This window comes from Capricornis sumatraensis, chromosome 3 (genome assembly GCF_032405125.1).
Source record: "Capricornis sumatraensis isolate serow.1 chromosome 3, serow.2, whole genome shotgun sequence".
NCBI lineage: Eukaryota > Metazoa > Chordata > Mammalia > Artiodactyla > Bovidae > Capricornis > Capricornis sumatraensis.
Window position 1 is genome coordinate 132568269 of NC_091071.1, and position 10005 is coordinate 132578273.

At 38.0% G+C, this 10005-nt stretch overlaps 1 non-coding gene across 1 annotated transcript; it reads right to left on the reverse strand.

Moving 5' to 3' along the window:
• Positions 1-612: 612 nt before the first annotated feature.
• Positions 613-716, reverse strand: LOC138077246 (U6 spliceosomal RNA). Its single transcript, XR_011144709.1, has one exon. It is a non-coding gene; the product is annotated as a U6 spliceosomal RNA (small nuclear RNA).
• Positions 717-10005: the final 9289 nt, after the last annotated feature.

A 10005-nucleotide genomic window follows, 5' to 3' on the forward strand; every position in this document is an offset into this window, starting at 1 on the left:
TGGTTGGATCTCCTTGCAGTCCAAGGGACTCTCAAGAGTCTTCTCCAACACCACAGGTCAAAAGCATCAATTCTTCGGTGTTCAGCTTTCTTCACATTCCAACTCTCACATCCATACGTGACCACTGGAAAAACCATAGCCTTGACTAGATGGACCTTAGTCGGCAAAGTAATGTCTCTGCTTTTGAATATACTATCTAGGTTGGTCATAACTTTTCTTCCAAGGAGTAAGTGTCTTTTAATTTCATGGCTGCAATCACCATCTGCAGTGATTCTGGAGCCCAAAAAAATAAAGTCTGACACTGTTTCCACTGTTTCCCCATCTATTTGCCATGAAGTGATTGGACCGGATGACATGATCTTCATTTTCTGAATGTTGAGCTTTAAGCCAACTTTTTCACTCTCCACTTTCAGTTTCATCAAGAGGCTTTTTAGCTCCTCTTCACGTTCTGCCATAAGGGTGGTGTCATCTGCATATCTGAGGTTATTGATATTTCTGGTTACAATCAAAACTACATCCTGGATATATTTTGGTTTATCTTTTCTCTTTTTCTATCTTAACAACTGTTACCATTTATTGAATTCTTACTGTGGTCCAAATACTTTCTTCCCCCCAAATATGGAATGCTTCACAAATTTACACGTCATCCTTGAACAGGGGCCATGCTAATCTCTGTATCATTCCAATTTTAGTATATATGCTACTGAAGCGAGCACTATTTTGATTTATCTTAAACATTCCAAGTAGGTTCTAACATCAAAAATTTGTTTTGCAAATACAATTCCTTTTGGTTTGGTTGGTTACTTTCTTCCCTGATACATCTTGATAGGATTAGTGTGCCTCTGAACCTTAGTCCTCCTCACTTATATTTCTCTTACCTCTAAACATATAATTGAATTAGAAGGGTTTTTTGGCCCTTACTGCATATTACCTCGAAACCAAAACCATAAAAAGGCAGCTAGATACAAATTTAAAAAAAAATTTTTTTTTTCAAGGAGACAAAAAGTCAGCCGTAAGCCCAAACCGATCAAACAACAAAAAAACAAAACAAACTTGCAATCGCCACCAGCAGCACCATAATAAAATTAGACAAAATCAAATGAGAAAAAATATCTGCAATATATGAACACAGTCAATTTTGTTAATATATGAAGCTTTCTTAAGAGTCAATGAAAAAATAATAATAATCCCATAAGAAAAATGAATTAAAGGCATGAACAAGCAGTTAACTAATAAGAATATAAATGAATAAAACACATGAAAAAATATATAATCTTACCAGTCATTTAAAAAATTTTTTATTTTTTGCTTATTTTTATCTAAATAGATAGCTAGTGAGAACCTGCTATAAATCACATGAAGCTCGGCTCAGTTCTTTGGGACTACCTAGATGGGTGGGAATGGGAGGTGGTAGGTGCGAGGGTGGTCCAAGAAGGAGGGGATATATGTATACATATAGCTGATTCAAGCTATGACAAACGTAGACAGCATATTAAAAAACAAAGCCACAATTTGCCAGTGAAGGCCTGTATAGTCAAAGCTTTTCCAGTAGCCATGTACAGATGTGAGAGTAGGACCATAAAGAAAGCTGAGTGCCCAAAGAATTGACACTTTTGAACTGTGGTGCTAGAGAAGACTCTTGAGAGTCCCTTGGACAGCCAGGAGATCAAACCAGTCCATCCTAAAGGAAATTAACCCTGAATATTCATTGGAAGGACTGATGCTGAAGCTCCAATACTTTGGCCATCTGATGCAAGGGAAGGGAAAGTCGATCAGTCGTGTCCGACTCTTTGCGACCCCATAGACTGTAGCCTACCAGGCTTCTCAGTCCATGGGATTTTCCATGCAAGAGTAGTGGAGTGGGTTGCCATTTCCTTCTCCAGGGGATCTTCCCAACCCAGGGATCGAACCCGGGTCTCCCTCATTGTAGGCAGACGCTTTACCCACTGAGCCACTGATGCAAAGAACTGACTTATTGGAAAAGACCCAGATGCTGGGAAAGATTGAGGGCAGGAGGAGAAGGGGGCCACAGAGGATGAGATGGTTGGATAGCATCACAGACACAATGGACATGAGTTTGAGCAAACTCTGGGAGATAGTGATAGGGAAGCCTGGAGTGCTACAGTCCATGAAGTCGCAAAGAGTGAGACACAACTTAGCAACTGAACACAACAAAAATATAGCAGAAATCAACACAACACTGTGAAGCAATTGTATTCCAATACAAATTATTAGATGAAGTTAAATGCACATTGAGATATGTTTAGAATTTTTTGCATATCAGATTGGAGAAAAAATACAAAAGAATTATAAAAGCTGATGGGAATGTGACTGAATCTTCCTGGAAAAAATATTGATGATAAAGATAAAAAGCTGTACAATGTGCTTCATTAACTCTCATGCAGATCCATGAGGAAACTAGTAGAGTTGTGGTAGTGAAGAGTGGGAAGCAATGTGGAGGTCCATTATTAGTGTAATGAAGAAGTAAAATGCATGCATACAGTGGAACGCCATACAGTGATTATAATAAATTAGCTATATTTTCATATAACAAGATCATATCTCAGATTCAGAGTATTTAAGTCTAACATGTAAAAATCAAAATGAGATTTTTAGCACAGCATCACTTATAAATCTTAAAAGCACATATACACATCACCACAATTTTCAAAGATACACATATTTCTACACAGAAAAAGGGACAGTGAATTTAAAGGAAAGAAATACACTAGGAAGGGGATCTGGGAGAGAGGAAGATGCGGGTAAAGAGAATAACAATAACATGAAATAACATATAAGAGATGTCTTACTTGCACTACTAAGGCATGAACTGAAGTGTGTGAGAAATTCAACTTGGGGCAGCTGAGATGCCTGTCTCCAGAACCAGAAATTGTACTTCTGCTAGAATTTATTCTAATTAACAATATACTTTTTAAAAAGCTGAAGTAAAACATATTTTGCAGTCAAAAATCATAAATGCAAAGCTTGATGATTTTTCACAAATAAACACACTCGTTATCACCTCTCAAATTAAAAGATAGAACATTTTCAACTCCTAGAAGTTTTTTGAACCATTAGTGTCCTCCATCAAAGGTAACCACTGGACCTTCCCTGGTGGTTCAGGGGTTAAGTCTCCGCACTTCCAACGCAAGGCTTGCAGGTTTCATCCCTGGTCTGGGAACTGAGATCCCATATGCTGCACAGCATGATCAAAGAAACAAACCAAAAACAAGAAAATGTAACCACTATTTTGTTTCATCTGTTTAGTTTCATCTGTTTCACAGATTAGTTTCATCTGTTTTACCTTCCTATAAATGGTACTTCTTTTGTACCATTTTTGTACCATAAAATGACTTTTTAATGGCAAAAATAACTCATCAAAAGAAATTGAATAGTAATCTTGTACTATTCATATTAAAAAAGCGACCCTCTGCTGTTCATGCACTGAGGCACTACAGATGGGTGTATTGTGGTCAGCTGATAACTAGAAAGAGACACTATAATATTTTAATGTATAAACATCACAAGTTATTCCTTCTACTATTGAAGAACTTCAAGTTGCTCTCTGTTTTATTATTATGAAGAAAGCTGCTGTGAACATTCTTGCCTGTGTCTTTTTGGACAAATCATGTTTTCTCTTTGGGGAAGAGGAGGACCAAGGAGAAGAGTTGGGTCATAAGATTTGCATAAGATAAACTTCAGTGGACACTGCTGACCAATTTTACTCCACCAGCAGTCTATGAGAGTTTCGTTTGTTCCACATCCTCACCATGCCAGTCTTTTTAATTAAAACTATTGTGGTAGAGGTCTTATTCTCATTATTTAAAATTTAAATCAGCTCCTGGATTTAATTTCTCTTAAAATTCAGATCAGATTTCACAGTCTAAGTCTTCCATTTGTCTCTTGATAGTCCCAAGACCCAGTGTCATCTTATCCCTACTTCTTGGTCAAATCTCAAGTGCAGATCAATCATTTTGCCTTCCACCTCACCTATTATTTACCCCTGAAGGATTCGTACCTTTGTATATCGAGGGCCAACCTTAGGTAGGCTCTCTCTCCATGCCCATCGCTACTCTCCTAGTCCAGCCCATCGCGATGTCTTGTGCATGACTGCAGTAGCCACCTAAGCAGTCTCCCAGCTCTTCTTTCATCTTTCTCTAGAAGGATCTTTACAAAGCACAAATGTGATCACAATATTCTCTGAACTACTCTTTAACGGCTCCCATTGTCTCTAGGATGAAGTAAGATTTATTTCAGATCTCATCTTTAACACTTCTTATGGTGTCTCCTATACATTCCTAACATTATAGTTCAGTGTTTCTCAAATATTTTTGAATTGGTTCCCACACATAATGAAACAAAAGTTTTTAAAACAAGATTTAACCTTTTTACAGTTAACCACTCTGGTATTCCCCATTGTGTTTTATTCTCTCTCACTTTACATGAAATTTTGGTAATGACTAAAGAATTTTGGTTTCATGACCAGTGGGTTGCCACCAGCAGTTCGTAAAACACATTATCTCTACTGTAGCCTCTTCTAGTTTCTGTCAGTCAGTCAGTCAATTCAGTCGCTCAGTCACGTCTGACTCTTTGCAGCTCCATGGACCGCAGCACGCCAGGCCTCCCTGTCTATCACCAACTCCTGGAGTTTAACCAAACTCATGTCCATTGAGTCGGTGACTCCATCCAACCATCTCACCCTCTGTTATCCCCTTCTCCTCCTGCCTTCAATCTTTACCAGCATCAGGGTCTTTTCAAATGAGTCAGCTCTTCGCATCAGATGGCCAAAGTATTGGAGTTTCAGTTTCAACATCAGTCCTTCCAATGAACACTCAGGACTGATCTCCTTTAGGATGGACTAATTGGATCTCCTTGAAGTCCAAAGGACTCTCAAAAGTCTCCAACGCCACAGTTCAAAAGCATCAATTCTTTGGCGCTCAGCTTTCTTTATAGTCCAACTCTCACATCCGTATATGACCACTGGAAAAACCATAGCCTTGACTAGATGGACCTTTGTTGGCTAAGTAATGTCTGCTTTTCAATATGCCGTCTAGGCTGGTCATAACTTTCCTTCCAAGGAGAGTGTCTTTTAATTTCATAGCTGCAATCACCATATGAAGTGATTTTGGAGCCCCCCAAAATAAAGTCTGTCACTGTTTCCACTGTTTCCCCACTTATTTGCCATGAAGTGGTGGGATGGGATGCCTTGATCTTCGTTTTCTGAATGTTGAGCTTTAAGCCAACTTTTTCACTCTCCTCTTTCACTTTCATCAAGAGGCTCTTTAGTTCCTCTTCACTTTCTGCCATAAGGGTGGTGTCATCTGCATATGTGAGGTTATTGATATTTCTCCCGGCAATCTTGATTCCAGCTTGTGCTTCATCAAGCCCAGCATTTCTCATGATGTACTCTGCATATAAGTTAAATAAACAGGATGACAATATACAGCCTTGATGTGCTCTTTTTCCTATTTGGAACCTGTCTGTTGTTCTGTGTCCAGTTCTAACTGTAGCTTCTGGAAAACCCTTTATTTCTCCTCTGCAGGAACCTTTTGCCCTAAATCTCTATCAGTAGTTTCTCATCTTTCAGGGCTCCAATCCAGAAGCGCTTCTTGATCATCCCTTTTTTGTACTCCAATTATGCACATACTTTTTTATATAATTGTCTGTTTACTTAAACTTTCCAATGCACTATAAGGTCTTGATGCCAGGAGATAGGATTTTTTTGATCATCATAACTGTAATGCCTGGCACATAGCAGGTACATAAATATTTACTGAATGAATGAACTATGTGTGTGTATATATATATATATATATACACCTATATATTTATTATGGCATTGTTTTTATATCTATATCTATATATACACACAAAAACACATATATAAATCAATATTTATTCTTCTAACTATAATATTGGAAACAGATTAACTAGTCAACATTTGGATATTTAAGAATGATGGAATATTGTTGTGATACACTGTAGGAAATGATTGAGATGAATACTTATTGCTATGAAACAATGTAATTGGTCTACTGGGAAGATTAAATGAAATAGAGCAGACAAAGTGGTCTTGGCACTTTGCAAGCACTCATCTAATATTCAAGAGCCACATTTGTTGTGAATTAATGAGACGCATTCATAGCTGACAGGAAATAGGATAAAAGAAAAGTTGGCAGTAAAGAAAGGAAATCAGCTTCAAGAGTCCAGAGAAGAAAGAGGAAGGAGGGAGAGTCAACATCTCTGGAAGATGTCTTTGTGATTTTAGCTTTACATGCCCATTCTACAGATGGAAAATAGAGTCCAGAAAGCATAGAGAGTCTGTCTTTGGACATATGACTGAAACCTAGGTCCTGATTTCCAGTCTAAGACTCATTAAAATACCAAACAGAAGGGTACCTGTGAACATATCTTTCAAACAAAAATTATTTCTGAAAGTGGCTGAGAGAACTGAGAGGAACCTCCTAGGAGGGCTTTGCAGAAATTTCATCTTTATAAAAATACAGAGATTTGCAAGATTCAGTGCATTAATATACCATATTACCTTACTTGTACTCAGAATATAATGCAATTATTTTGACCCAAGCTTTCTTGATGACAACTGCACTTTAGTCCTGCCTTCTTGGAGGGCCCTTTGATTATGTTTTACATGCTCTTTTTAAGAAACTAATTAATCTCTTTAATTTCTTTGGCCATGCCATGCAGAATGTGGGATCTTAGTTGCCCTACCAGGGATTGAGTCCACGCCCCCTTCAATGGAATCATGGAGTTTTAACCGCTGGACTGCCAGAGAAGTCCCTGCATGCTCTTTTTATTATTATTATCTAAAACAATTTTATTTATTCATTTTTGGATGTGCTGGGTCTTTGCTGCTCCACGGGCTTTTCTCTGGTTGTAGCGAGTGAGGGCTAGCTACTCTCTAGTTGCAGTGGCTTCTCTTGCTGTGGAGCATGGGCTCCAGGGTACAGCCACTTCCCTAGGTGCAGCACATGGGCTCAGTAGTTGCAGCTCCCAGGCTCTAGAGCACAGGCTCAACAGTTGTGGTGCGTGGGCTTAGTTGCCCCATGGCATGTGGGATCCTCCCAGACCGGGGATCGAACCTGTGTCTCCTGCATTGGCAGGCAGGTTCGTTACCACTGAACCACCAAGGGAAGCCCCTCTGCATGCTTTCTTAATCACATATTTACTGATTTCCACTGGGACCGGGTTATCAATAACTCAGCTTACCTTTTACAATTTGATCCTTTCTCATTTCAATCTGAAAGTGTTCTTATTCTTAATTTCAATTTGTAATTACTTTGCCAATGCCCCATTTATAATACAAACACTATAGTATAATATTACCAGTGTTGTTTTTACACAAAGCTTGATAAATGACAAAGATTATATCATTCTATCGACACGTGCGTATTAGACATTTATATTTCTGAGCCTAGAAATGTAATTAGATCCACGAACATAATGTGTGAAATATTTAAGTTGGGTATTTTAGTTTAGTACGTTTTTTTGTTTTTAATGTTGGCAGGACCTATAACACTGGTTTACATAGCTTTTAAAATCCAATCTGCAACTGAAAGCAACAGCATTCAGAAAATGTACGAAAGTTTAAAATTAGCTTTAAAAATGATTTAAGTTCTGACTATTTTTTATATTATTACAGTAATATAATAGGAGCAAACTGTAGTCATATGAAAGGAGTAAGGTCAAATGCAATACCTATTTAATTTCAGTGGATGCATACAGTGTAGGCTCTGAGGACACTTTCTCTTGCTACACATAGTCCAGGACTGGTTTGTTTCAGTGTCTGCTCCTTGCCTCCCTTTCCTTGTCCTCATCTCCTTTGTTTCCGCACTGCCCCTGCAACCATTCCTTCACTTCTTGTTTTGTCTCTCTTTGTATTTTTTTTTCTTGTTTCCTCTTAATTTCTTAAATTTCCCTTCCTCTTCCTTTTGTTCTCTTTTTCACTTGTTCTGCCCCTTGTCTCCTTCCTGACCTCCTTTTCCCTTGGTGATTTTTGGCAGAACCCTTGCTTGATCCATAATACAACCCTAATCTAACCCTGGGCTCTTATCTCAAGTTCTGAGCCACCTCCCCCGACCGCCACCCCCCAACCCCCCAACCAGCAATCCACTTTCCTTATTCAGATATAAAGACAGGTGGTTTTCCCCTTATGAGAAGACCTCTTGACACTGCAGGATGAAGCAGTTTGGCAGACAACCTTTTCGGTCTCCATGTGGGTATTCTGAATGTGGATGAAAAAGCAGTTTAAGCATTCAGGCATGTGCCCTGGGGCTGAGGCAGGATGGTTCATTGCTCATTGCTTTTCTCTTTTAAGTTCCTGGCTGAAACATGAAATTGCTATATATAAAATAAGAACTATTTTTTGAATGAATGATTTTATAGAAATGATTCTGTATAGAATTGATTCATTTACTTAAATAGCCAGCCAAATCAGTTTAGCCAGTCAATATCATTGATTTTGTGAAAAGTGAAAGAAGTGTTAGTCTCTCAGTTGTGTCCTGAGATCCCATGGACTGTAGCCACCCCCCTCCCCCTCCCGGCTCCTTTGTTCCTGGAATTCTCCAGGCAAGAATACTGGAGCGGGTAACCATTCCTTTCTACAGGGGATCTTCCTGGCCCAGGGATCAAAACCAGGTCTCCTGTATGGCAGGCAGATTCTCTACTGTCTGAGCCACCAGGGAAGCCCCGCTGGTTTATTTAAATATAATCTATGAAGTGGAAAGTCAAAATGCGGGAGGGGATAAAAAGATTTTCATTATTGTACTACAGTGAAAAGCTAAAAACTTTCAGTTCTATGAAGAAAATTCTTTCTAAACTTTTGAATCCCTGAATAGCGGGAAAAGGGGTGGGTAGAAACTTCGAAGACAATAATTTTAAAACAGAAAACAAAACAGTCCTTTAATTATAGCATAATCACCAGATTTCATACTGTGAATTCACTTTTGCTTTGGTCTTTTAAATAAATTATGCATGTTTTCCATATGGGGCCCCTCAACAAAACTCCTTTTTAATCTGGGAAAACATTTTCAAAATCCAAGTTAGTATCCAAGTTCGAGGATATTAATTTGATTTTGGATTCTTCCATAAACTTTCCATGTTTAGCAATCTTTTTGAACTGCCCCTTGGGATACATATGTTTGTATTACACATATTCTATGTCTTTTAATAGTAACATTTAGAAATTCGGTAGGAAAAAATCATGTCCTTGTAAATTTGATCTTGTTCAAACATCAGAACATTGGCTTACCCCCCACTAAGTTTACATTAATAAGCCATCTATTGTAAGCTCAACCATCCAGTTGCAAAGAAACTTCCAACTTCAATATTATATGCTGTTTAATTGTTGTACATTTAACAAAGAATTAAGGCATAACTCATTTTTAGTAAACTAAAATATTAATGGCCAAAGGCTTTTAAGAGAAAGTTTTTAAAGAATTGCTCACCATAAGCATGGTTTCAATAGAATTTGTTTATAAAGCTTAGAGAAAAAGGAATGAATAATTAAAACTTTTAAGAAATGCTTTGCTTTTATATGAAATAGTTAACTCGTAGATAACAGCAAAAATACTCCTGAGGGTGATGTACTAACTTTCAAGCACTGAGATTTTCTACTTTTCCCCAAGTTTTTGTGAAACAGCTTGTATTAAACACGTACAGCTTAGACTGTGTTTAGCCAACCAGACTCCTTAATGGGCCACACTCCACCAACATAAATGCTTTTCTTAGTAGTCACTACAAATCCTGAAACTGCAACTAATGAGCTGATGAAGAGTAACAGAATGTGAACCAGAGTATTGATCAATTCGGTACTATCCTGCTCTTAACTCTACTGTTTACACTACACAAAGTGAGGTCAAGATTTTACCCATCGTCGTTGATGGCATTTCAATACTGGCAATGGACTAATTTTCATAGCTTTGAAAAATTTGAAGCCAATTACTCCAGTTAGAGTTATATTTGGCTAAATTTAATAGAAATCGACCA